We start from the raw sequence: 24,862 nt of genomic DNA, 5'->3' as shown, positions 1-24,862 counted from the left end.
CTTTATTGACGTCTTATGTCCAGCCTTACGTCAAACCCGGCACCTTTCAGGTATAAATATACCAACGTTGCCTTAAGCAAAGACACGGTGGTAATGAATCTGGAGCAGCTACTACTTGCCCGAGAGCCCAGCTGATGCGTGAGCCCACGGACGCTGCACCTCCCTTTTGGCGCGCTGAGAAAGACGCTGTCTTTTCTCCTGCCGAGAAATCCAGCCTCCGGCGTTTCCAGCCTACCTTTGCGGGTGACTGGGATACCGAGTCCTGAGAGAGAGTTACCAGCCCTCCTGCCTTCTAATACCCAGGTACTGAACTGACTAAACCCTTACAGAGAATTCTTGAGTCAGATTCTTGGCAAAACAAACTTAACTTAAACTGCTACTTACTTACTCCCTCTCATGTATTAGGCTTAGGTCAGGTACACCGGGGTAGGCGTAGTTAGAAGCACCAGTTGAGTACGTTTAGTCAATGTATATATGTATGTATCTATTTTATCCATTTTAAAGTATCATATGGCTAAGAAACCATATCAATGCTTTTACAGTATTATTTCATAATCCTGCTTTTACTGTATGCACTTTACTTAACTACAAGTATTGCAATTATAGCAATTCATTTCTCTTGTATGAGGAAAGAGACTGCTCAATAAATAACACCTTTTATTGAAAACGCCCGTCTCTCTTTTTCTCTGCAATCTGGTGAAACTAAGTACGCACCTTTGACTGAGTGAAATAGCTGTCTTTTGTCTTCACACGACTCTAGAGATATACTCTTATTCAGGGAGAGCAAAGTTGTCATGTTTTATGGTTGTCAGAAACTAAATCCCTTCTTGTCTATCCAGGGAGGTTCAACTCCTCCTCGCCTATTCGAGAAAGTTTCTAGTGAACTCTGAGCTAGCTGACAAAAAACTTAAGTCTAATATAGTCAGCAGAGACCTAGTTAACCTCAGTCCTACGTCTAAACTACTGAATATATTATTCCAATGCGCAGAGCCTATTGGGACTATAGGAACTACACTACACTGCCACCAGTGGGGACTACCCCACTCAACTGTTGCTCCCTAGCAAAGGCAAGCTTCTCTTTGACCAGGGCAAGTTCTTCCCTCTGGATCCTCAGATTAGCTTCCCTCATCTTTGCCTCATGTTCTCTCCTCTGAGGGGAAGTCATCCTCCTCTGAGCAGATGCATGAGAGGCACGAGAGTGCACAGATCTAATGGAGTCCCTAGAATGAGACCTATCTCTTCTAACTCCATAGTTAGACCTGCTCAGGGTCAGTACTGGGGGTCCCCCAGATCCTTCCCTATGTAGGTCTAAGTTGGCCCTGGTTAGTCTGCTGACTACCCCAGGACCTTTGTCTGCCTCATCCCCAGAGGTGTCCCCTTCTTCCTCCTCCTACTCCTCTACATTCTCTGTTTCAGGGAGATCTGGATCACCAAGGGTACCTTCTAAGGCTGGCATGCTCCCATCTGTGTTAGAAGCCTTTCTAGCATCATATGTCTCTAAGAGACCTAACAGAAAGGGAGTGGTAGGGTTAGAACCCTGTTTCAATTTCCTGGAGGTACACAATTGTCTCATCTCCTGGAAACTGAGAGCTGCATATCTGGAAAGGACCTGTGAAGGGTCACTAACCACTAGGGGAGTCTCTGAAGTCTCTCCATGGGTAGACATGCTTTCTAGTGAGGTGCAAGTGATGCACTTACCTACACTATGGGTTTTCCTACTGATCCTTTGCTAAGAGTTGTAGTCAGGGTGTGCTAGGCCCTTTCTACTACAACAGCTGGTTCAGTAGAACTCAGAGTATTTCCTAGGTACCTTATGTGATCTTTCAAATGATATTTCAAGATTATATGTGGTAAAAACAACAGCAAGCTCAAATCCCAACCGCTGCACACCAATGTGAGAAGTTGGCCTGATATATGATGCTCACTAGTTCTAGTGATCACCTTGTATCAGTCCAAACAACCCTTATGGTGATTGGTTTTAAGTCAACCTTATAGACCAGCTACCCTAATGGTAGCATGGACAAAGCAGTCTTAGGCTAAACTCTTTTGGCATGTGAAGCCAGCTGTTTTACCACAATATAACCCCTTGAATACCAGATGAAAGGACACCACACAGGTTGTTATGAAAATAAACAGTATATTTATTAATAACAACACCTCTGAACTCTTTATGAGGTCAGAGGGCTAAGCACATGACAATCGCTTACGAAAAATACTACAAGTTGCACAAAATTACAATGGTGCCCCAGGGGCACGACAAACCATATACTAAGTAACTGGAATGTGAGAGTCGATAAAAGGAATGGAGCTGTCCAGAGGCTGTAGGATCGATGGGACCACGCTACACTAACTTCAGGTAAGTAATAGGAGGCCCACGGAACGCGTGTGCAGAGTGTGAACTCACACACGAGATGCGTAACAACGTCTATGGACAGTACAGTTCAAGTAAAAGGTGAGTACGGACAATCCTGACTGCTTAGGACAACAACGACTGTGGAATTGGACACTAGGACAGTTAGACTACCCTTGAGCACCGAAATGCTCTCGTTACCTCACCCACGGGCTGCGGTTGCATAGGTGCCAAAGTGTGTCTGGTTCTCGCGTTGAAGTCAATGGAGCCTGAAAGAAAAGATGCTGCAGGCGGCCAGGAGGAAGATGTCCGGTGCGATCCAAGGGTGGATCGGTGAAGAAGAGGACCTGAAAGCAGAGGGGACAGTGTTCAAAGTCACTAGCCAGTGACCGGTGTGGAACCAGGAAGGAACCAGATGCTGTTGTCGCAATCAGGTGAAGAGTGGACGCTTGACTCTGCAGCCACGTGGACCAGGAGGTGTCTTCGACGACCAGGATGGAAGCACGAGCTGTCCCACGCAGGCTCTCGCTGTCGGCGGTGTCGGATCCGGGATTGGACTCAACAGGCCTTGGCAAAGGCAACCCACGCGGTGAAGGGAAAAGACGTCTGGTGCGGACTAGGAGAGTCCGGGGTGCCCCTCTTTTGGAAGGGAGCAAAGGCAAGTCTGGAGCAACCAGACCAGCAGAAAAGATTCAAAGGTTCGTCATCTAGGAGGCCACTAGCCAGCCGGCAAGTGACCAGACAATGCGTCGAGCAGCAAACAAGCAGAAGGGCCCCACGCAGATCTCGTGGATGCTGGAGGGCTGATCTTCGGTGCAGGGGCTGCTCGGGGCTGGGGCATCTCAGTCCCCAAAGCACTTAGTCGAGTTTACCTCGGGAGTCGTGCTGGAAGCGAACTGCAGTTTCTTCCAAGATGGCCAGTCCCACGTGTCTCGTCGCACCCACGGATCTCAGCTGTGCTGCAGATGTAGGTTGAGGTCGGAGAGGTCTGGGAATCTGGGTATCGTCGGGCTCTGAAGTCTGGATCCTTGAGGGAAGACGACAAAGGGAAGCCACTGGACGCTTGATGGTGCCTGCAGTTGCAGGTTGGACACTCCTTGCCCACAAGGGAGATTCTTCAGTCTTCTGTGGAGCAGAACGTCGAAGGCCAGAGTTTCTTCTTGTTGAATAGTTCAGGATAATGTAATTTGGAATGGGACCAGCTCCTACCTTTATTCTCCTAAAGGGGGCTGCACTACTGACTAGGTCCCTCCCCTGGGTGGGACCAGGAAGGGGGGTGGTTACACCCCCTATCCTTTGTCCGGTTTCCCACCAGAGCTGGGGCTGGGATGCCCCAGCAACTGGTTTGAACCGGTGTATGCACAGGGCACCTTGTGTGCCCCAGGCATGTCTCATTCCTTTCAGGCCTATCCTCCCCAATACACAAAATCCTGTCTGGGGTGGTGCTAGCACCTCCCAAGGCAGGAAACCCTTTGTCCAAGCCATCCTCGCTGGAAGGACTCCCAGCAGCATGAGGTCAGACTTGTGTCTGTGGTGGCAGCATCCATTTTGTGATGCTGAGGCTCGAGTTAACTTTAACCGGGGTTCACAGTTACATACATGTCGTGTCCCTCTAGAAGGGTGGAATGCTACCCCCGTCGCCAGAATTGGCGAGGGGGTAGTATTCCAAATCGTATGACACCTTACTCGACATGTTTTGATAATGTTATACCAGAGTTAGCATTTAACCGCCAGGTTGATAATGCACTTAAGAGTATATGGTATAGCGTTATCATGGAACAGTTATTAGGACTTGGTTCCGCAAGCTACAAACGGGCTCAGCTCATGCCAGAGCACCATCTCACATAATTCCAAGCACTCTGCCTTCAGGATTGATAAGGCCTTCCATAGGAGTGACTGATAGGAATATATGTGTCCATTTTAGGGTTATATATAGGTATACTATATCTACAGCAAAAGGTGTTTACACCACCTTGCCCCAGCTGTCATGCAGCCAGTTGTGTCAGATTTAGATGGCCAGCCAGGGGTGGCATAATTCATGCTTCAGCCCCTGGTAGGCCCTGGGTACACCTATGCCCTGGGTACAGGGACTGATAAGGTGGCCCAGTACCAATTGGTAAATGCACCTAAAGTACATGGTTGTCAATTTAGAGAGAGAACAGCTAGGCTGTGGGTCTGATTACCAGGCCCACAGCCAGGGAAAGTCGTAAACCAGTGAAGCAAAAAGCAAAAATCTGGGGTGACCATAGGATTGCAGACCCCACTCTCCTACAGTCAGGACCCCAAATGTTACAGGCCAATTTCCCTGTTAGATTCAATGATGAAAGTATCCGGCCGAATTATCCTGAATAGACTGCAATCCTGGGTTAAGGATGTGGGTATCCTTTCCAGGTTTCAGTACGGCTTCAGAGCAGGGTTGGGGACCATCGAGCAAGGTCTCAATTTGGCATTAATCACAGGGAAATATATGGCAGCTAAGAAAGACGACCTTTTTATGACATTCGTTGATTTAAGTTCAGCCTTTGACTGTCTTAGCCATAATGTCCTATGGAATACATTGACTGAACTGGGGATTGATAAGTCCATTCTTGATTTTTTAAAGGAGCTTTACAGAGGGGCAGGTGCGAGGGTGCGACACGGGAGAAATGGGGAATGCACTGCAAAATTCCCCATTAATAAAGGGGTGCGCCAAGGTTGTATATTGGCGCCACTCCTTTTTAATCTATATCTCAATGGCGTGGCTGACCACTTAATGAAACTTGATGTAGATTACCCTCAAATAGATGGTAGGGTTGTACCAATTCTCCTTTATGCAGACGATGCAGTCATCATAGTGAGAACACAGTTAGGCCTACAGAAAGCACTGACCAGTTTTTCTGAATATATGGGGTCAAGAGGCCTAAAGATAAACGTGGGAAAGACTTTCACCATGTGCTGTTTGTCGAAATATAGCACCCAATATAAAACTTTTTTAAATCAATTAAAGGTTAGCCAAACAAAAACATTTTCATACTTAGGCATCATGTTTAACTGTAGGGGTTCATGGACGTCTGCCGTAACTACCCGCAATCTGGCTTTCTCTCGAGCCATTGGTGCACTGAAGCAATTCACAAATAAATTGGGTGGCAAACCAGTCCAAACCCTTCTTGATATTTATGCTGCAAAATGCTTATCTACAGCAATCTATGGCGCTGGCATATGGGGATTGGCGAACTGCCGGGAGATACAGACAAAGGAAAATGCCTTTTTCCGATATCTCTTGGCCGTCCCGAGGTCATTCTCTAGTACCATTTGTCATAGGGAGCTTGATAGGGTCCATATATCTGACTTAATTAAGATTAGCTCAATTATGCTGTGGCACAAGATATGGACCACAGAAGATACAGCTTTTAATAGGCTTATTGTTAGTGACTGCATGAAACTAGAGGGGGCCAAAAATATCACATGGTTGTCCTACATTAGAAATGTTCTATCCACTTTAGGCCATCCGGAACTGTATGATTCCCCTATCACATGTGAATCAATCTGGAAAAAGTCACTCAAGGAAAGCTGCCTGGCCCTACTGGAAGACAGACGCGATTTTTCATCTCGTGTTACAGGGACGGGGTCTACATCAATATTTATCCCCAGATCACTCGAGTTACACTAGATTGTTGTTATCTAGGATGAGAACAGACAGCTTTTTCAGACTGTTGACTTTCCCGAATACAAACGACTGGTCTCGCAATTTAATTAATTGCCCATGTGATGATGTCTCAGTACAGTCTAATATACATTTTATTTTCTTTTGTAAATACTTTGCCCAAGGGAGGAAAAGATATTTACTACCCCTCTTAAAATCATGGGGCCTGAGGCAGTGTAGACCTGCTTTGATTAAGTTGTATATGTTACAAGATGAGCTGACTATTTTAACAGCTGCAAAGTTTTTAAAATATGTAATTAGATGCAGATTGTCGATGCAATAAGTTGAGGTAGTTGTAATCCGTAACCAACTGTACTTGATGTATTTTCAATCTTATCTATTGCGCTAGTTTGCACTTTAGGCCTGGGACGACCCTTTAAAATACTTGTTTAATTCGTATAGTTTACAGCCTCTAGTATTTATTACAGTACGACTTTTATGTTATTTTAGATTGCTTTTATCTGCCTATATGAAATGAATTGATTTTATATTTGTGTGTAATTGAAATGTTTAAATATGCTTATATGACTTGCTTTGTATAGTCGAATAAAGCTACCTTTTGAGTTTGAGTTTGTATAACTTTAGGATTTTATCTCAGTTTAGTATTTGTAATGTTAGGAGTCCTAAGTTTACTTCTACTAAAAGCCTTCGGTGAATACCAAAAGTAGTAAGTTTAGGATTTTATCTCAGATTACTTCTGTGAATTGATCCTATTGTTTTTAAATAATTCTTTTTTTTATGTACTCTTTTATGGCTTAGTGTCAGCTGAATAAAGATATTTGACTGAGTGACAGACCCTTGCAAGTTTAAGCATGAGTGCTCTAAGGGGCATATTCTCAAGGAGCTATCGCCGAGTTAACAGCATTTTATCGCAGCCAAAGTCGCGATAATTTTTTGCCTCATTCACAATCTGGTGCTACCAGCCAATAGCACCAGTTTATCTGTGATAGCAGCCACAAAAAACATCACCTCAGATGACCCCCGCATCTATCGCTAATGAGATGCAGAGTAGGCGTTCCTGAGCATAAAGCTGCGACAACACGACTCCTCAAAATTCTCAAGGACCAGCCAGATCGGCGATAAGATCCCAAAACAGGCAATAAGGTGCGTTAGCAGCAGGAAACTAACACCTGCTCTGACCTGGTGTAAAGTCGGACTACAGCCTGCACCACAAAAGGGAGGTCAGCCCAGAGCCACACCTGAAGAGCAAAAGATGCCATGGAGCCACTGAACATATGGCCCGGACACCAATGAGTGCCACAACAACCACTGCCACCACCCCAGGAGCACCCCCATCCCCCCAGACCCCCACCGCCCCCCTGACCAACATCGAGGCAGAGCAGACAAAGTCAGCAATCCTCTGAAAATGCACCGACCTCAAAGATCCAACAACATAGAATGTCATAGCCCACCACAGGCACAAAAGATAAATCATCCTCCGCATCCTGACCACCATTGCACACAGGCTGACGGTACCAACACAGTGGACAACCTACATCCCACCGCAGACCAAGCTGCTGGCTGTGATACACCTGTTGGCCACTGGTACTCTCCAACCAACATCCGCACGAGTCAGAGAAGTCACACAGCCAGCCCAATCCAAGTTCCTCACAACGGTCATGGATGACACAATCAGCTTGGTACCCCACTATCTATACTTCCCACACATTGCGCAGGCCAGCCATGTACATTAAATATCAAGGGCATGGCACCACAGCCACACAATAGCAGGATGTGGGAAGAGGTGGGGACCAAGCATGTGCAAAGGAGGCAAGTGACCCAGGATAGAGAATGTACACAATGCTAAGTGTGGCGTGGATGTGATGGCCACACTGCAGTATGCAGAACACACACATATCCATTTTGACACACACAGCTGGTGTAAGGAGTGTAGTGGACGCAACCATGTCACCCCAGCCAGTGGGGAAGAGCTCAGAAATGTACCTTGTTATGTCTCCCCGTAAGTGTGAGCAGAGTGGGCTGGCCAGGCGTACGCCAGGCCAGCGTAGGGGTGTGAATAAAAGGCACGTAGCTCAGGGTGTGGTCCTCTTCCAGAATGCCCAATGTCTTTGCCAGGGCAGTACCTCTCACCCTGCCACGAGGCCAACCCTGTTGCCGTAAGTGGAGTTGCCTGCAATCCTGTGTGCCTGCTGCACCCGGGGATGCTGGTCCCCGAACCAGTCATACCCGCACCTGCGCACCCAGGCCTCAATTCCCGCCTGCCGACACCGGCGTATGTCGAAGAGGGCCCACCATGTGCTGGCGCAAGATCCAGGCCCGAGGCCTGCAAGCCTGGCAACCTGCTATGAACATCACGTCCTCCGCGAGCAAGAGCGGCAGTACTCCTTTCTCGTTGACGTACTATACCGGCATACACTGCGTACTAGTAGGTCAAACATTTGGAACTGAGTCTTGATTACACTATGGTTGAGGACGATGTGTATGGCTCAGCTGAAGTCACTATACTCCCTTCAATGTGGTGCCACAAAGTCCGTGCATAGCATTACAACCACACATGTCTGTGGGCCCACGCGGACTACTGCTTACACGCCACACTAAGCTTGAGTAGATCTCACATTTGGAACTGAGTATATATCATTCAATGGCCGGGTACACATGGCAATGCAGACTTTAAATCACTATACTCCCTTTGATGTGGTGACACCAAGTCTATGTATAGCATCACAAACACATGTTTCAGTGGCCCATTGCTGGAAACACCTACCGCCTACACTGTGGTCGAGTTAGTCGCACAATTGGAACTGAGCATTGATTTTTCAATGGCAGAGTACAGATGGCACGCAAGGAGAGGTGTAAGAGGATGCCGCGTTGCAGTCATGAGCATAAAAGGATCATTGTTATGGAGGTGATCGAACACTACAGACAACTGCCCTGGTGTCACTAACTCTGTGCATCGCGAGCCAACGACACGTGGCTGTGGGCCACTGCTGACTGCTGCCTCAGCCTACACTGCGGTCCAGTAGGTCACAGTCTTCATTTAGCAATGGAGGAGTTCATATCAGTGTACCGGCATAATCGCAGACTGCATCCTCTCTCTGCCCAGTTGCCACTTAGTTTGTTCCCTGACATTCATGGACACTCACTGGTCATATATTCATGGTGTCTGAATCTATGGACTAGGGGGTAGTGTCATCCTCAAATAGCTGATACCGAATTGGTTCTGGCAACAAGGCTGTCGCTTTCCACTCCACCATTGCTGCTTCCAGATAAAATCAGACCTTCAGCATCATGCCCTGGAGGACACCTTCCACTGCCCCCCGCAACCCTCCGCCACATTCACCTTTGACATCGATGAGGACCCACCCTGTCCACGTAGCCCTACCTCAGTGCACTGCAAGTCACCGTCCCGTGGCAGGGTGCCTGTGCCGGATGCTGTGCATCCGAGGCCACTAACTCTGTGCTGGTCAGGTCAAGGATCCCTTCTTCTGACATATTAAATGGCCTCTGACATTATGGCCCTGGGGTCATCAACGCCATGTGTCTGTGGCCCTGCGCTGTCTGCTGCCTCAGCTGCGGCCCACCAGGGCTCACACATCAAATCGAGTCCTGACCAGCCAAGACGTCGCATCACCGCAGGAGGCATACACCACCATCGCAAGGAACACCTTCAACAGACATTTGCTAGAGTCGAAATGGTTGTACTGGCAGACTGATGGAGTTGCTCGCACCTGTCGTGGATGCCATCTTCTGCCTGATCCCCTGCTCAGCACTCCAGGTGCCACTGACTCAGGGCATTGCAACCCATGGACCTTTACTGATTGAGTTTTGTGCTGTGGAGAGGTTGGGCAGCAATGTCACCTCAAGCAGTGTGGGAGACCTGGGACGTTGATGAGGAAGATGATGCAGGTCTAACACACCCCACTGCATCTGCATCAGGAATATCTCAATGGGACACAATCCTAGACTTTTTCTTCACGTGAGCGAGCTCAGCTCTAGTGCCCCAACCTCACTGCAACTTACGGACAATTCTGTTTGTATGTTGGGTGACCTCTGGGCTAGCTCCGGCTCTCTCCATGTTGCTCAGCAGTTGACTTTGTTATGCAGGTGTTTTCTGTTTCCATTGCACTGGTGTCCACTGTTCAAGTTGTTGCCAGCACCAGGCACTCTGTGCATGCTGGATTACACTCACCCCACACATATCCAACACAGGCATCACTGTACATGTGGCCCTGCCAATAAAGGGTCCGGGCACACGTGCCCGTGGCCAGTTAAACATTATATCTGAGTGTGTCCATGTGGTCTTGTTGTATGCATGAGGGCCTGGGCCCTACAACATTACATTGTGCTGTGTACAGCTGACGCAGACATGTAACCGCCGACAGCGGGTTGGAGCTTGGACATGTAGCTTTGCCGTCGCCCACTCAATTCGTAAGGGGATTGGCCTGGGCCATCGTACGAAGACGCAACATGGGTGTGTGACTGCTATTTGCGTGCCCCTGGGCGTGGTTCTTTACTGTGAATGTGCATCTTCATTTGTCTCTATTGCAGTGTGGGTCTCCTTTGGGGGGTGTAGGTGGTCCCTGAAGGATAACAGACAACAACTTATGTGATCTAGTTCGCCTTCCAAGGGTTCAGACCCCACCCACACCTGTTTGGCCACCTCCTTTTGGCGTGCTGACACCTGGCAATGGGGTGCCATGTGTGGGTGGGTGAAGTGTTCTGCGCCAGCTGTGCTTGCGGGTGCTTCCTCCTGTGTGGTCTGTTGCAGGGTCTGTGTTCACCTCTAGGTCGCTTGGCTGCCCGGGTCCTGGTGGTGGGTTGCCTGGGATGCCCATAGGCTGCTGTGGGGTGCTGGTGTCATAGGAGTAGTGGTCCTCTCCGGCATCACAGTGTTGTCTTCTGTGCTCTGCTGGAGGTGTTGTGTGCCCCTCTGCAATGTGAATGGGAGATGCATGTTGACATTGTGGTGACATGTGACATTCGCGGCGTCCAAGATGGCGGAGTGAGGATGCTGCAGAGTAGCAGCCTAACCTGAGGCGCCTACCGACCCACCCCATCTGATGAGTTTTGCGAAGGAGAGAATGCGGAGATTGATTGAGAGACTCCTCTGACCTAAAGCACCTACTGTTCGAGCCTGAGCGGCAGATGCGGACTATATACTAGGCAGGCGGCTCTCCCGATCGGGCGTTTGTGTTTGATCTTGGCTATTGCCCGCTCGATATCGTTTACCACTGTTCTTTGCGGTCGCCCTCAGTTATCACCGGACTTTCAACAACAAACACGGCGAATGCTGTGGCTCTGGCTGGTCCATCGCACCCTGCGGCTTGTGCGGCTTACGATTCCACGTTTTGCTAGCTGGTCGGTGTGTGGCTGGTCAGGGCTGCGGACGGGGCGTGGACAGACGACTCCGAACCCGGCTCAGAGGTCAAGGTGTCTAGAGCCGGCTTCATCGGAGGGAATGGCGCCAAAAAACTCTCCAAGATCTACGCGGGCAACCAAAGCAGCAGCTGCTGAGCCGGGAGTGACCGTTACGGTGCAGGCTGCGCCCGTTGCTCCTGTGACAATGGCCCCACCTGCTGTTGTCACTCGAGGGACTTCATCAGCTACTACCTCCGCCACGGGCCCAGTGAAGTCCCCTGCGGGGAGCCCCGCAGTAAGTAAGCAGATTCTGCGCCCCTCCGAGTTTGGTTTTCCGGAGATAACTGTGCCTGCTCTATCTAATTTTCTGATTGCTACTAACAATAAAGGGGGGAGCCCGGCTAAGAGTGGGAGTAGTATTAATCTACATGCTGGGAACAGTGTATCTTCCATTGAACCCGATGACAATACTGTTACTATGATCGGGAATGGCGGGACTGATGGTAACGATGATATGGCTACTGCGAGTATGTCGGTTGTGTATGCCGGTCCGTCAGCAGTACATTTGGATAAAGGGATTGTCAAGTCGGATAATAATGTGGATGACTTAGATCGGGCTCCCGGAGATGCACTGGTGTGTCCAGAGATTACTCTGGTTGGAGATGATGATGTGGAGGCTTGCGAATTTGAGGAGGACTGTTCCAATGAGGAATATGAGGATATTGTCGATACAGATGAAGGAGAGACTGTTAATATTGCTACTGGCACTTCCTCAGAGGCGTCGAAGCTCCGGTCTGGCCTAAGGGATAAAGCTAAATTAAAAGTTAAGATGAAGATGAAAAGTAAGAAGGGGAGACCAGTTATAACGGAGGGTTTGCCAAGTATTATCTCCATTCCCGTTTCTAAAAAGACTCTCCTTACCGATAAAAGCCCCCTCAGGAAGTGGATCGAAGCTAAAGGACTGGTAAAGAAAATGACATTACGGCTTTCAGGTACAAGTCCTCCAATTCCAGAGTCTGTGAAATCCTGCTCTGTTCCCAGCCTGTCTACTTCAGCCCAGGGGGATGAATCAGTGCTGCTGGTCCTAATTTGGCCCCCCTTGGGTCACCAACGGTATCTTTAGATTCCACTTCGGCGGTCGCCATCACTCCCTCTACCCCTTCAGATCTATCTGGTCATCCATCTGGTCATCTAGCTGGCTCGACGGTATTTGTAATTTTTGATGCAGCAAGGTCAATTTGTCTATCTCAACCAGACTTGCCCGTAGACTTGCCCGGAGAACAAGATTCTAATCTATCCCCTTTCGATATTATTCTGAAAACTCTAACAAATCATAGCTTGGAAGCACAGGTGCATTTTCTGCAACTACGAGAGGACAACACCAAGTTACAGAACTCTCTGTCGGAGATGACTTCCAAACTAGGGGGGATGACCAAGGACATTTAGGATCTCCAACAAAGGGTGGTAACGGTAGAAGAGGGGTCCACCCGAGTTAAATCTTCTTTGAATCAGCATGATGCCCAGATCTTAGCCTTACAATTAAAGGTTGAAGATTTAGAGAACCGCCAAAGGCGATCGAATCTAAGACGTTTTGGTATTCCCGAGGAGATGGAAGGATCAGACGCCAGAGCTTATTTAGTCAAGTTATTGCAGAAAGCTTTCCCAGACCTAGCTGACTGGGACTGGGACTCTTCAGTCTCCCTTTAGTTCAGAGGAATAAGGAGAGCAAATCTCCCAGGCCTTTCCTTATTTATTTTGGTAATTTTCTTTTGAGACAGGCTGTGTCTCTGAAAGCACGCCCTAATTCTCCTGTCATAATTGAGAATTTGTCTTTATTTGTACGCTCTGACTTGAGTAAAGCCACCATGGACAGGAGGTGGAAGCTAAGGAAACTTATAGATCCTTTTAAATCTATTGGAGGGCAAGTGTTTTTACAGGAACCGGACAGCCTCAAAGTTATCAAGGGGGGCCATACCTACTTTTTCACCGATGAGAAGGAAGCAGAGGATGCTCTCTCTAAGCTTGGTTAAGGTCACTTATTAGTCTCTCGGGAATTAGGTCAGGACCAATGGTGTCTAAGCCTTTACTGTCTATCTCCGGTTTTTCTTACTTCATTTTTTTTCTCTCCTTCTTTCTTATGTTTTTTTTCCTTTCTTATTGGTGTGGTTAGGTAGCCCTTGAGCTGCTCCTCTCTGAGCTGCTTACCCAGCAGCAGCAGTGGCAGGGGGGTTTTCCCCTCGCTCGGGGCGAGGGAGAGGGGGGTGGGGGGGGTGTTGTCTCTCCGAAGGTGGGAGGGTGTGGGGGGGTTATAATGATAAAAGTAACAGCACAAGTGAGATTTTGTGGACAATTGTTCAAGATGAAGGAAAGGAGTTTTTTTGTTTTTTAGTGAGCAGAACGGTAGAATTTGTGTAATTTATGTTTTGAAATGTATAAATTAAAATGTTTAGCTTGGAATGTTTCAGGCCTTAATAGCAAGAACAAAAGGCGACTTTTTTCCGAAGAACTCAGACTTTATGACCCTCAGTTAGTCTTTCTATCAGAGACACACATTGCTTATAAAGAAAGGAATTTACTTACTCACTTAGGTTATGATATTATAATTTGCTCTACTCAACAAGCATCAATTAGAGGAGTTGCTATCCTTAAAGAGAAACGATTTAGAATGGAAACGCTTAAAACTGCGTCAGATAAAAACAGCCGGTGGGCAATTGCGCAAATATCTATAGCGAATAGTAAATATGTACTTTGTGTTATTTATGGATCAAATACTGATGATGATTTTGTTTTTGATCAATTGAACATGGAGCTCTTGGGGTGGGAAGGGAACTTATTATTATGGGGTATTTTAATTGTATCATGGACTATCAGCTGGATACCACCAGAGAGGGCGCCTTTCAGCGAATACGTAACGTTTGTGCTGCAATTTCTGATATTAGTCGGATACACAATGTTAAAGATATATGGCGTACGCTTTTTCCAAATATACCTGGCTCTACGTATTATTCTTCGCCCCATAAACTCTGTTCCCACATTGATATGGCCTGGGCCACTGATAAAATAATTCAATCCAGTTCCATGGAGATCTGCCCTCTGGTCAGATTTGGACCATAATCCAATCTTATTGGTATTTAACAACCCGCAAGCTCAAACGGCCCGAGAATGTTTTCCTACCCTCGTTATTTATTTTATGACGCAGATTATATTTTTTAGCTTAAATTACATCTCAGTGAATTTATTAAAATAAATCTTCATTCTGCGTCTCACATAATTGTTTGGGATGCTCTTAAGGCTAGCATTAGGGGGTTTACCCAGCAATATGTTTTCAAACAGAACTCGGATCGTCGAAATACTAACGGAAAACTGATATCTAGCATTTTAGCTCAAGAATTACTTCTGGCCGACGCTCTACGAACAGGCTCTCCCAATGTGGTAGAACTGGGATTAACATTGGGATCTCTTAAATCAAACTTAAAAACTATCTTTATTGAAAAAAGTTGTGCCAAATTACACAAATTAAAAATCTCCCGCTATGAAGGGGGGGATAAAATTGGAAAAATGTTGGCCTATAAGGTGGCAGATGACAGAGCCCAGACTTTAATAAAGAGTATTAGAGGACCTAACAATGTTATATTCCACCAACCTGCACAGATTTTGGCCCAATTTGATGAATTTTATAAAACCTTATATACTCCTGAGAACCAACCTAATTCATTGGATATTTTAGATTACCTGGATAATAATATCAAGGAAAAATACAATACGCCAGGGCTGGAGCAATTATCCGAAGACATTACTTTGTTAGTGATCAGACAAGCTATGTTATCTTTACCATCCAGAAAAGCTGCGGGGAAGACACCCTTCCAGTTGAACTGTATAAAATATGCCTTGAGGAACTAATCCCCCTTTTCGCCCTTGTTATTCAGTCTGTAGAGGTTAAAGGGAAGGCCCCCAATTTGTGAAACAAAGCGGAAATGGTCTTCTTTCTAAAAAAAGGCAAACCACCGGATGAGTGTAGGTCTTACAGACCCATCTCACTCATTAACACGGATGCCAAGATTTTCGCTAAGATCTTGGCAAGTCGATTAGCCCCGTTTATTCTCAAGATTGTCAACACACAACAACATGGATTTGTAATGGGTAGGGATACAACGATCCATATTAATACAGCTATTACTGCTTTTGACATAGCTGAGGTAGAGTCCACCCCACTCGGTATGATTTTACTGGATGCTGAGAAAGCTTTTGACCGAGTGGGGTGGGACTATCTCTGGTCTGTCATGTCTTTTATAGGATTTAAGGGCAAATGAGTCAGCTGGTTACAAGCCTTATATGATAGACCCACTGCATGCATCAGCTATGCCGGCCTTTCTTCATCTATTTTTGCTATTTCTCGGGACACTAGGCAGGGGTGTCCGTTGTCGCCCCTGCTGTTTGCCCTATCAATGGAACAATTCCTTTCCGCTTTTCAATCGCAGGCTCGAATAATCCCTTTTAGGTCTGGCCCGCACCTGCTGTAAATCACCGCATATGCGGACGATATCGCTATATACTCTACTAATGTTATGAAGGCTAATAAATGTAGTATTGTTTCCGGATACAAGTTCGATATAAACAAAACACAAATAGTGGCTAATTATACATTACCGGCCACGGTTTCCAAAATCTGTAAGGCCGCCAATTATCTAGGGGTTAAAATCTCATCCAAAATTAGTGATATAATTACTATCAATTATGATGCTTTAGTAAAATCAACAGCTTTGTTAGTTAAAAAATGGCATAAACTTCCTTTAATTGGTATATTTGGGCGCACTGCAGTGTAGTAAATGATTAGAGTCTATGTGGTGCTCCAGGGTATCGCCCTCCGACTGGGGGCGTAACAAATGCACAAGGTCGCACTCATCGGATAATTAGAAGTGTCCCCCGGGCTCCTTCAATGTCCTTATATTAAGGTTTCACCAGTAAATATAATAAAGAAAATGCGAAGATTTAGGGGTCGATTAGGATCGCGGACGGACTTGCGTCCGTCCGCGACCCCTGAGGAGGAGGGAACGTCCGCATGGGCTGCGGCGTTCCCTCCGATCTGATTAGGATGTGACCGCCAGGGTGGCGGTCACATCCTCTATCTCTAACATTGCGGCGGGTGCAGCTTCAAGCTGCACCCGCCCCAATGTAAAAAATGCATGCACAGCATTTGCGTGCACAAAGCGGCAGGCACCGCGCGGTGCCTGCTGCATTGTGCACGCAAATGCAGGGGGGTACCATAGGTACCCCCCATGTGCACCCCCCACCACCCCTTCACCCAGGGGGCCCGCAACGGGCCCCCGAAGTGAAGGTCCGTATGCTTTTTCACGGCGGCTTTTCCGCCGTGGAAAAGCATAGAATTGCAGACATCCTAATATGCCTGGCGGTGTCTGCTAGACACCGCCAGCCATGTTAGTGCTTTTCCGCCGTGGTCGCCTTCCGACCGCGGCGGAAAAGCGGCGGACAGATTGTGAGACCCACCAGCCATCCTGATTTGGCGGTGGGTCTTTCAGGCCTCCTCGGCGGATTTCCCTCATACTCCGGGCCGGTGGTGGCTTCCGCCGGCCCGGAGTATGTGGAAAATCCGCCATCATAATGACCCCCTTAATGCGGAGATGCTTATGTTTTAATCCATCTTGTTATATTCACAAGAGTATCTTTAGTTTGAACAAAATCCTTCGATTGTACAATGTGCACTCAAACAATCCCAATGCATTTCGGCATATCACAAAAATGCCTTCATCTGGGGAATTGGTTTTCTGTCAATAAAGAAAAACAAAATGTGTATAAGAAGTAATGTATGCGAACGCGATCATTAATAGACTGACAGAAGTGACGAGAAATGGAAAGGTGCTCGGAGATGTACCTTAGGTGAAAGGTCCGTGAAAGGTAGTGAAAAGTTGAAGTTTTAAAACGGGTGCTTGAATATCAGTGCTTGAGTTCGTGGCTAGTTAGAAAAGCGGCAGTGAAATAATGGCGGCTGGGGGACCGAAAAAGAATGTAAGCGTCAACGCGTGTAAAAGATAGGTTATCAGGGTAACTAACACGATTCATGCAAATGTACCGTAAGATGAAACTACCGGTGTGCTGTTAATAAACTCTTACCGTGGCGTGCACGGGCGGAAGAATCGAAGATTCGACTGTCCTCTACCGGGTCAGAGCATGGCGTGATCCCGGAATTGCTATAAGTGTTAGAGTGTTACTACGTTACGGGTTACTAAGGGAGGGGCTAAATGCTGTTGCGGTGAAAGTGCTGGCTGTTACGAAGGGTACAAAGCGAGAAAGAACGCTCAAAATAATAAGTGGGATGCTATATGGATAAGGGTGCGAGAACGAAAATAAAGGGTGTGGAAACAAATGATGACAATGTGCGGGCAATTGAATAGGTAATCAATTCTCAAAACCAGACGGTATAAAACACGAATAAATATCAAATACAGTGGTTATAAGATAGAAGAATGAAACATAAATATACATGTGGCGGAGATGGTATGTGAAATCACATTACTTCTGAAAAAAAGAATTCTATGTAAAATGAACAGAGCTAACTACTGGTCACATTCAGGAAATGACAAAATCGTCCTAGAAAAAGTTTAAAGATAACATGAGTATTCCACCCGGTCATTAAGACCATGTGGTTTCATACTGGACAACGTAAAAATCCAATAATTCTCTCGTCTCAAGAGTTCATTATGATTGTCTTTGCCTGGTTCCTTCATAATGGTTTCCAATGCGCAATAGCGCATTTGACTGATGCCGTGGCCTGCTTCAAGGAAGTGTAGGGCTACTGCTGATTTGGCTTGTTTAGTTCTGATGTTAGACTTATGTTCATTAAGTCGTGTTTTAAGTTTTCTCTCAGTCTGTCCAACGTAAATTTTACCGCATGGACATTTCAACATATAGATTGCGTTTGTTGTATCGCACGTAGCCGTGGCTCTGATCTTTATTTGATGGCCTTTCATGGGATGGTTAATGGTTGTGCCCTTTATGACACTGTTACAGTGGTTGCAATTCCAACATGGAACCGTACCTTTGAATTCTTGGGGCATGGCTTTAAGATGTTTAATGAGTTCGCCTGGATTTTTAGCTCGAGTATAGGCAAAGATGGGCTCGGTATCAAAAATGTTGTTAAAAAAATGTCATCAATGAATCTGACGAACATTTTAAGATGATCCGTCCATGTGGATTGAACTGAACCATGATTTGAAACTCTTTCTAATGGAGTTACTAGAATTCACCTTACTCCACAGTTATTTCACATGGAAAGATGAATGGTATCAACAACTGACTGGAACCTCAATGGGTAATTCGGCAGCGCCTGCCTATGCGAACATTTTTATGCATAGATTTGAGCAAGATCATATCCTTTGTAAGACCACATGGACGGATCATCTTAAAATGTTCGTCAGATTCATTGATGACATTTTTTTAATATGGCAAGGTCCAGAAAACATCCTGCAAAAAGAACTAATTCAACTGAATTCCATTGATCCTCGCATACAATTCCCCCATGAAATACAAACTGATTCTATAACCTACCTGGATGTCAGGATTACCAACACAACAACAGGATTTGAAACAAGCTTGTTTCGAAAAAAAACTGATAGAAATAATACTGTACATTACTCGAGTTTCCATCCTCAACCACTCAAAAATCACCTGCCATACAGTCAACTAATAAGAGCAAAAAGAATAACTTCCGATTCAAACAAGTTCAATGAAGAGGTAAACATCATAACATCACGTTTTAAAGCCCAAGGGTATCCACACCAGATCCTTGAGCAGGCCAAGCAACGTTGCACAACCAAATCTAGAAATGATCTATTGGGTACCACAACAACAACCAAAAAAGATTCCATTACTGTGGTTTTCAAATATTCGACAGCCAGTAAAAAATTCAAACAAATCATAAAGAGACATTGGGACATTCTCAGAGTTGAACCTGATTTCAACAAAATTTTTGATACCGAGCCCATCTTTGCCTATACTCGAGCTAAAAATCTAGGCGAACTCATTAAACATCCTAAAGCCATGCCCCAAGAATTCAAAGGTACAGTTCCATGTTGGAATTGCAACCACTGTAACAGTGTCATAAAGGGCACAACCATTAACCATCCCATGAAAGGCCATCAAATAAAGATCAGAGCCACGGCTACGTGCGATACAACCAACGCAATCTATATGTTGAAATGTCCATGCGGTAAAATTTACGTTGGACAGACTGAGAGAAAACTTAAAACACGACTTAATGAACATAAGTCTAACATCAGAACTAAACAAGCCAAATCAGCAGTAGCCCAACACTTCCTTGAAGCAGGCCACGGCATCAGTCAAATGCGCTATTGCGCATTGGAAACCATTATGAAGGAACCAGGCAAAGACAATCATAATGAACTCTTGAGATGAGAGAATTATTGGGTTTTTACGTTGTCCAGTATGAAACCACATGGTCTTAACCCCTTCAGTGCTAATGACAAGGGTAACTCGTCATGTAGTTCCCATTGATTTCAATGGAAAGTCAATGGACCTACATGCATACCCCTTAGCAGCCAAGTGGTTAATGACCGGGTGGAATACTCATGTTATCTTTAAACTTTTTCTAGGATGATTTTGTCATTTCCTGAATGTGACCAGTAGTTAGCTCTGTTCATTTTACATAGAATTCTTTTTTTCAGAAGTAATGTGATTTCACATACCATCTCCGCCACATGTATATTTATGTTTCATTCTTCTATCTTATGACCACTGTATTTGATTTATTTGTGTTTTATACCGTCTGGTTTTGAGAATTGATTACCTATTCAGTTGCCCGCACATTGTCATCATTTGTTTCCACACCCTTTATTTTCGTTCTCGCACCCTTATCCATATAGCATCCCACTTAATTGTTTTGAGCGTTCTGTCTCGCTTTGTACCCTTCGTAACAGCCAGCACTTTCACCGCAACAGCATTTAGCCCCTCCCTTAATAACCCGTAACGTAGTAACACTCTAACACTTATAGCACTTCCGGTATCACGCCATGCTCTGACCCGGTAGAGGACAGTCGAATCTTCGATTCTTCCGCCCGTGCACGCCACGGTAAGAGTTTATTAACAGCACACCGGTAGTTTCATCTTACGGTACATTTGCATGAATCGTGTTAGTTACCCTGATAACCTATCTTTTACACGTGTTGACGCTTACATTCTTTTTCGGTCCCCCAGCCGCCATTATTTCACTGCCGCTTTTCTAACTAGCCACGAACTCAAGCACTGATATTCAAGCACCCGTTTTAAAACTTCAACTTTTCACTACCTTTCATGGACCTTTCACCTAAGGTACATCTCCGAGCACCTTTCCATTTCTCGTCACTTCTGTCAGTCTATTAACGATCGCGTTCGCATACATTACATCTTATACACATTTTGTTTTTCTTTATTGACAGAAAACCAATTCCCCAGATGACGGCATTTTTGTGATATGCCGAAATGCATTGGGATTGTTTGAGTGCACATTGTACAATCGAAGGATTTTGTTCAAACTAAAGATACTCTTGTGAATATAACAAGATGGATTAAAACATAAGCATCTCCGCATTAAATCTTCGCATTTTCATTTTTATATTTACTGGTGAAACCTTAATATAAGGACATTGAAGGAGCCCGGGGGACACTTCTCATTATCCGAGCAGTGCGACCTTGTATAAACTTCCTTTAAACATTATAAGCGGAATTAACCTGATTAAAATGAAAATACTTCCAAAGTTTCTTTATCTTTTCCGGTCTATACCGTTGGCTCTAAATATCTCTTTTTTTAAGTAACTAGATGGAATGTTTAGTAGCTTTATGTGGGGATTTAAGAAGGTGCGTAGATCTTTGATGTTACTTAAAGGTTCATTAGACACGGGGGGCTTAATTTTCCAGATTTTAAACTATACTTCTGGGCTACTTTCAATGGTCGTCTGCGCTCCTTGCTTAATCCAGATACTCAACTTTTTTATCATACTATTATGTTAATATCAGATGCCAGAATGTTTTTGTTAAGATTGAATGACCCAAACTATTTCAAAAGGGTTAAATTTAAGACTGAGAGGGATACCGCGAAGATATGGTTAAATATTTTTTCTTTCTGTAAAACTTTTTTTTCACTCTAAACTACGGCTCAGGGGAAATACGGGTCTCCCTGTGATTTTTAATGATGGCTGGGTAAAATTATGGTCTGTTCTTGGAATTGTGACATTAAGGGATCTTTATGGCGCTCAGGGCTTTTTAGATTTTGCTGTCCTTAAAAATGTATATAATCTCACAGAGGAAATTGAGATTCATGTATATCCAAATTTAAGATTTTTTGATACACAAGATGAACATTTTTGAGGTTGCTGATTCTTATATATGGAATCATTTGTATTCATCGAAAACAAAATCTTTAATTAGTGAAGGGTATAGCTGTTTTAATTCATATAAGACTAGTGATTGTTCCAAATTAGCCGAGAAATGGAGCTCCAAGCTGAGACTTTCGATCAATTCTAATCAGATTGTCCATTCTTTATCGAATTTCAATAATCTGGTGCAATCGTCTAGCCTAAGGTTGCAGCAGTTTAAAACCACCTGTATGTTATACTACACCCCTGAAGAGATTCTTAAATGGTTGGCAAATACCCTATTTAGCGAAGACACAAAGTGCCCCAAATGTGATCTTGTAGGTTAATTGTTAATTGTTAACATACTCTTTCTGCTACACTATGGTTAAGATGACTCATTCTCGGTATGTTGTGCCTAATTTTTGTTTAATTCTTTTTTTTTTCTTCCATTTCTCGTGCTGTTAATAAAAAATATTTTTTAAAAAGACATTGTGGTCACATGTATGTTTGTGCATTGTTCTTGTTTACATGCAGACTGTATAGCAATGTACATTGTGACTGTTTGGAAGGTGCTGAATATTGCTGCGGGACAGTGTACATTTGGAATACATGACGGGTGTGAGGTCCACTGACTCATTGTCAGTGAAATTGCTCCCCCTCGCTCGCAGCTCCACCATTTAGTGAGGTCTTCTCCCGAACCCCTGCACTCTTGAGTGTTGGTGTTCGAGGCCTTCCTCCACCCGCAGGTTTCACCTGCGCATCATCCTCATCTGTCTCCATTCTCTTGCTCCGTTTTTTCTTTCCTGTTATACTCATTTTTTCCCTCACTTCTATCTCCCCCTTCACTCTCCTTCTGGGTCTTAACCTCCATTTTCTGTCGTTTTCCCCTCAGTTCAAGCTCCCCCTTCACTCTCCTGTGTCTTTCCTCTGTTTTTTACCCTCATCTCAATCTCCCCTTTCACTCTCCTGTGTCCTCTTTGTCTTACCTCCACTCTTTCTAGCACTTTTGCTGCCTTATTTGCACTTTTCTCTCTCTTATTGCCTTTTTCCTCTTGCCTTTTTAAGCCAGTTTTTCCCCGCCGCTGCTGCCCCCATGGCCCCTCCCCCCCAGCACGACCAGTGCGACTGGCCCAATCGAGCTCCGCTCCCCGCTCCAAACTCTTCCCTCCCATCTGCCCAGCCCTCTCCGACCCCTACTTAATGGCGGCAGCGCCAACGGGGCACCAAAAGCATGCCTGTCTATTTCCGTCCGCGACCCGACTGTGACCAGCGCAAGGTACCCTGGATCTCTGCACCACCAACGTTACGACCCAGCAGCACTCCACGCTCTCAACCCAGGCAGCAACAACAACTGCAAGCTAGCATCACCAGACGACACCCACGGACCCTTCAGCTGTCACAGCTGCAGGTACACCTGCAGCACCGCCACGACCACTGACCCAGCGCAATCCGCCAGCAAGAACACAACAGAACCAAAGACCAAGCAATGTATCGTCCTCAAGGTCTGATCCCTCCACAAACACGCCACCGAAATCTGGGACCTCGTCGACAGCACTACCCAGGACATAGAATTCTTTGCCGAAACCTGGACCAACACCACCTCGGGACCTGAAGTCGCCATCGCCATTCCCCACGGATACAATATCACCGGGAAGGACCACCCCCCCCCCGCCCTGGAGGAGTGATCGCCATTGTCCACAAATCTACCCTTCGCCTAAGCACACTCTCCGACGAGCCCACAAACCTGATGGAACACCTTCACTTGAAGATACTGGCCAGCCCTACCTCCACCCTCTGTGGAACTCTCACCTACCGACCCCCTGGACCCCACTGACTTTTCGACAACTCCATCATGGACATCATCTCCCCGCATGCCATCGCGTCCACCAACTACACCCTACTGGAAGACCTCAACTTCCACCTCGACAACTAACTGGACCCCAGCACCACATCCCTCCTGAAAAACCTCCACAACATTGGACTCCGCCAGATCGTGACTGAACCCACGCACTCAGCAGGACACACCCTCGACCCCCTCTTCACAACAGGAAACTCCATCATCTTCAGCCACACCACCGAACTCCCATGGACTGACCATCGATGCGTCCACTTCACCTTCAGAACTCCCACCATCCACAGACACCAGCACCTGCTCCCACGAAGAAACTGGACCTGAATGACCGACGACCAGCTAACCTCTTCCCTCAGCAACCCCACCCCAACCATCGTGGAAAACGACGACGCCAACACTGCAGCCCAAACCCTACACAGATGGATCTCCGACAGCGCCAACACCATAGCCTCCCCCAAGAAAAACAACAAAACCCACGCCAAGAAAGCTACATGGTTCACCACTGAACTGCGAGAGTCCAGACATACTTGCCACCACCTCAAAAAGGCCTGGAGGACACCAAATCCACAGAAGCCCACAATAACTTCAGAGCCGCCTCCAACGCCCACCACCAACTCATCAGAAAAATGAGGAAAAAAGCAATTGAAGACAGAATCTCCACTCATGCACACAACAGCAAAGAACTCTTCAACATCATCAAGGAGTTCACCCAACCCACCAGCGAGTACACCAACATCCCTCCCTCACAAGACCTCTGCGACAAACTCAGCACCTTTTTCCGCCACAAAATCAAGAGCATTTACGACAACTTCGACAAAGACAACCAACACACTGAACCCTCACCAACCACCCCCAACACCCTGAAGCCAGCAATCGACAACTGGACAGCCCTCACCACCATAGACACACTGAAGACGATGAAGTCAATCCACTCCGGGGCCTCCACGGACCCCTACCCCCACCACATTTTCAACTGAGTCGCCGACATCATTGCACCCATGCTCTGCCACACCATCAACCGCTCCCTGGCAACTGCCTCGTTCCCTGATGACTGGAAACACCTTCCTGAAGAAACCCTTGGTGGACCCCACCGACCTCAAAAACTACAGATCCATCTCCCTGCTCCCGTTCCCAGCGAAAGTCATCAACAGCCAACTCGCCACATTCATCGAAGAGCTCAACAGCCTCGACTCCTCCCAATCCGGCTTCAGAAAAAAACACAGTATGGAAATCGCCCTCCTTTCCGCAACATCGTACCTTACTGGACAAAGGCGAAACAGCAGCCCTCATTCTCC

This window comes from Lissotriton helveticus, chromosome 11, assembly GCF_964261635.1.
Source record: "Lissotriton helveticus chromosome 11, aLisHel1.1, whole genome shotgun sequence".
NCBI classification, from domain to species: domain Eukaryota; kingdom Metazoa; phylum Chordata; class Amphibia; order Caudata; family Salamandridae; genus Lissotriton; species Lissotriton helveticus.
This window is presented reverse-complemented; position numbering follows the sequence as displayed.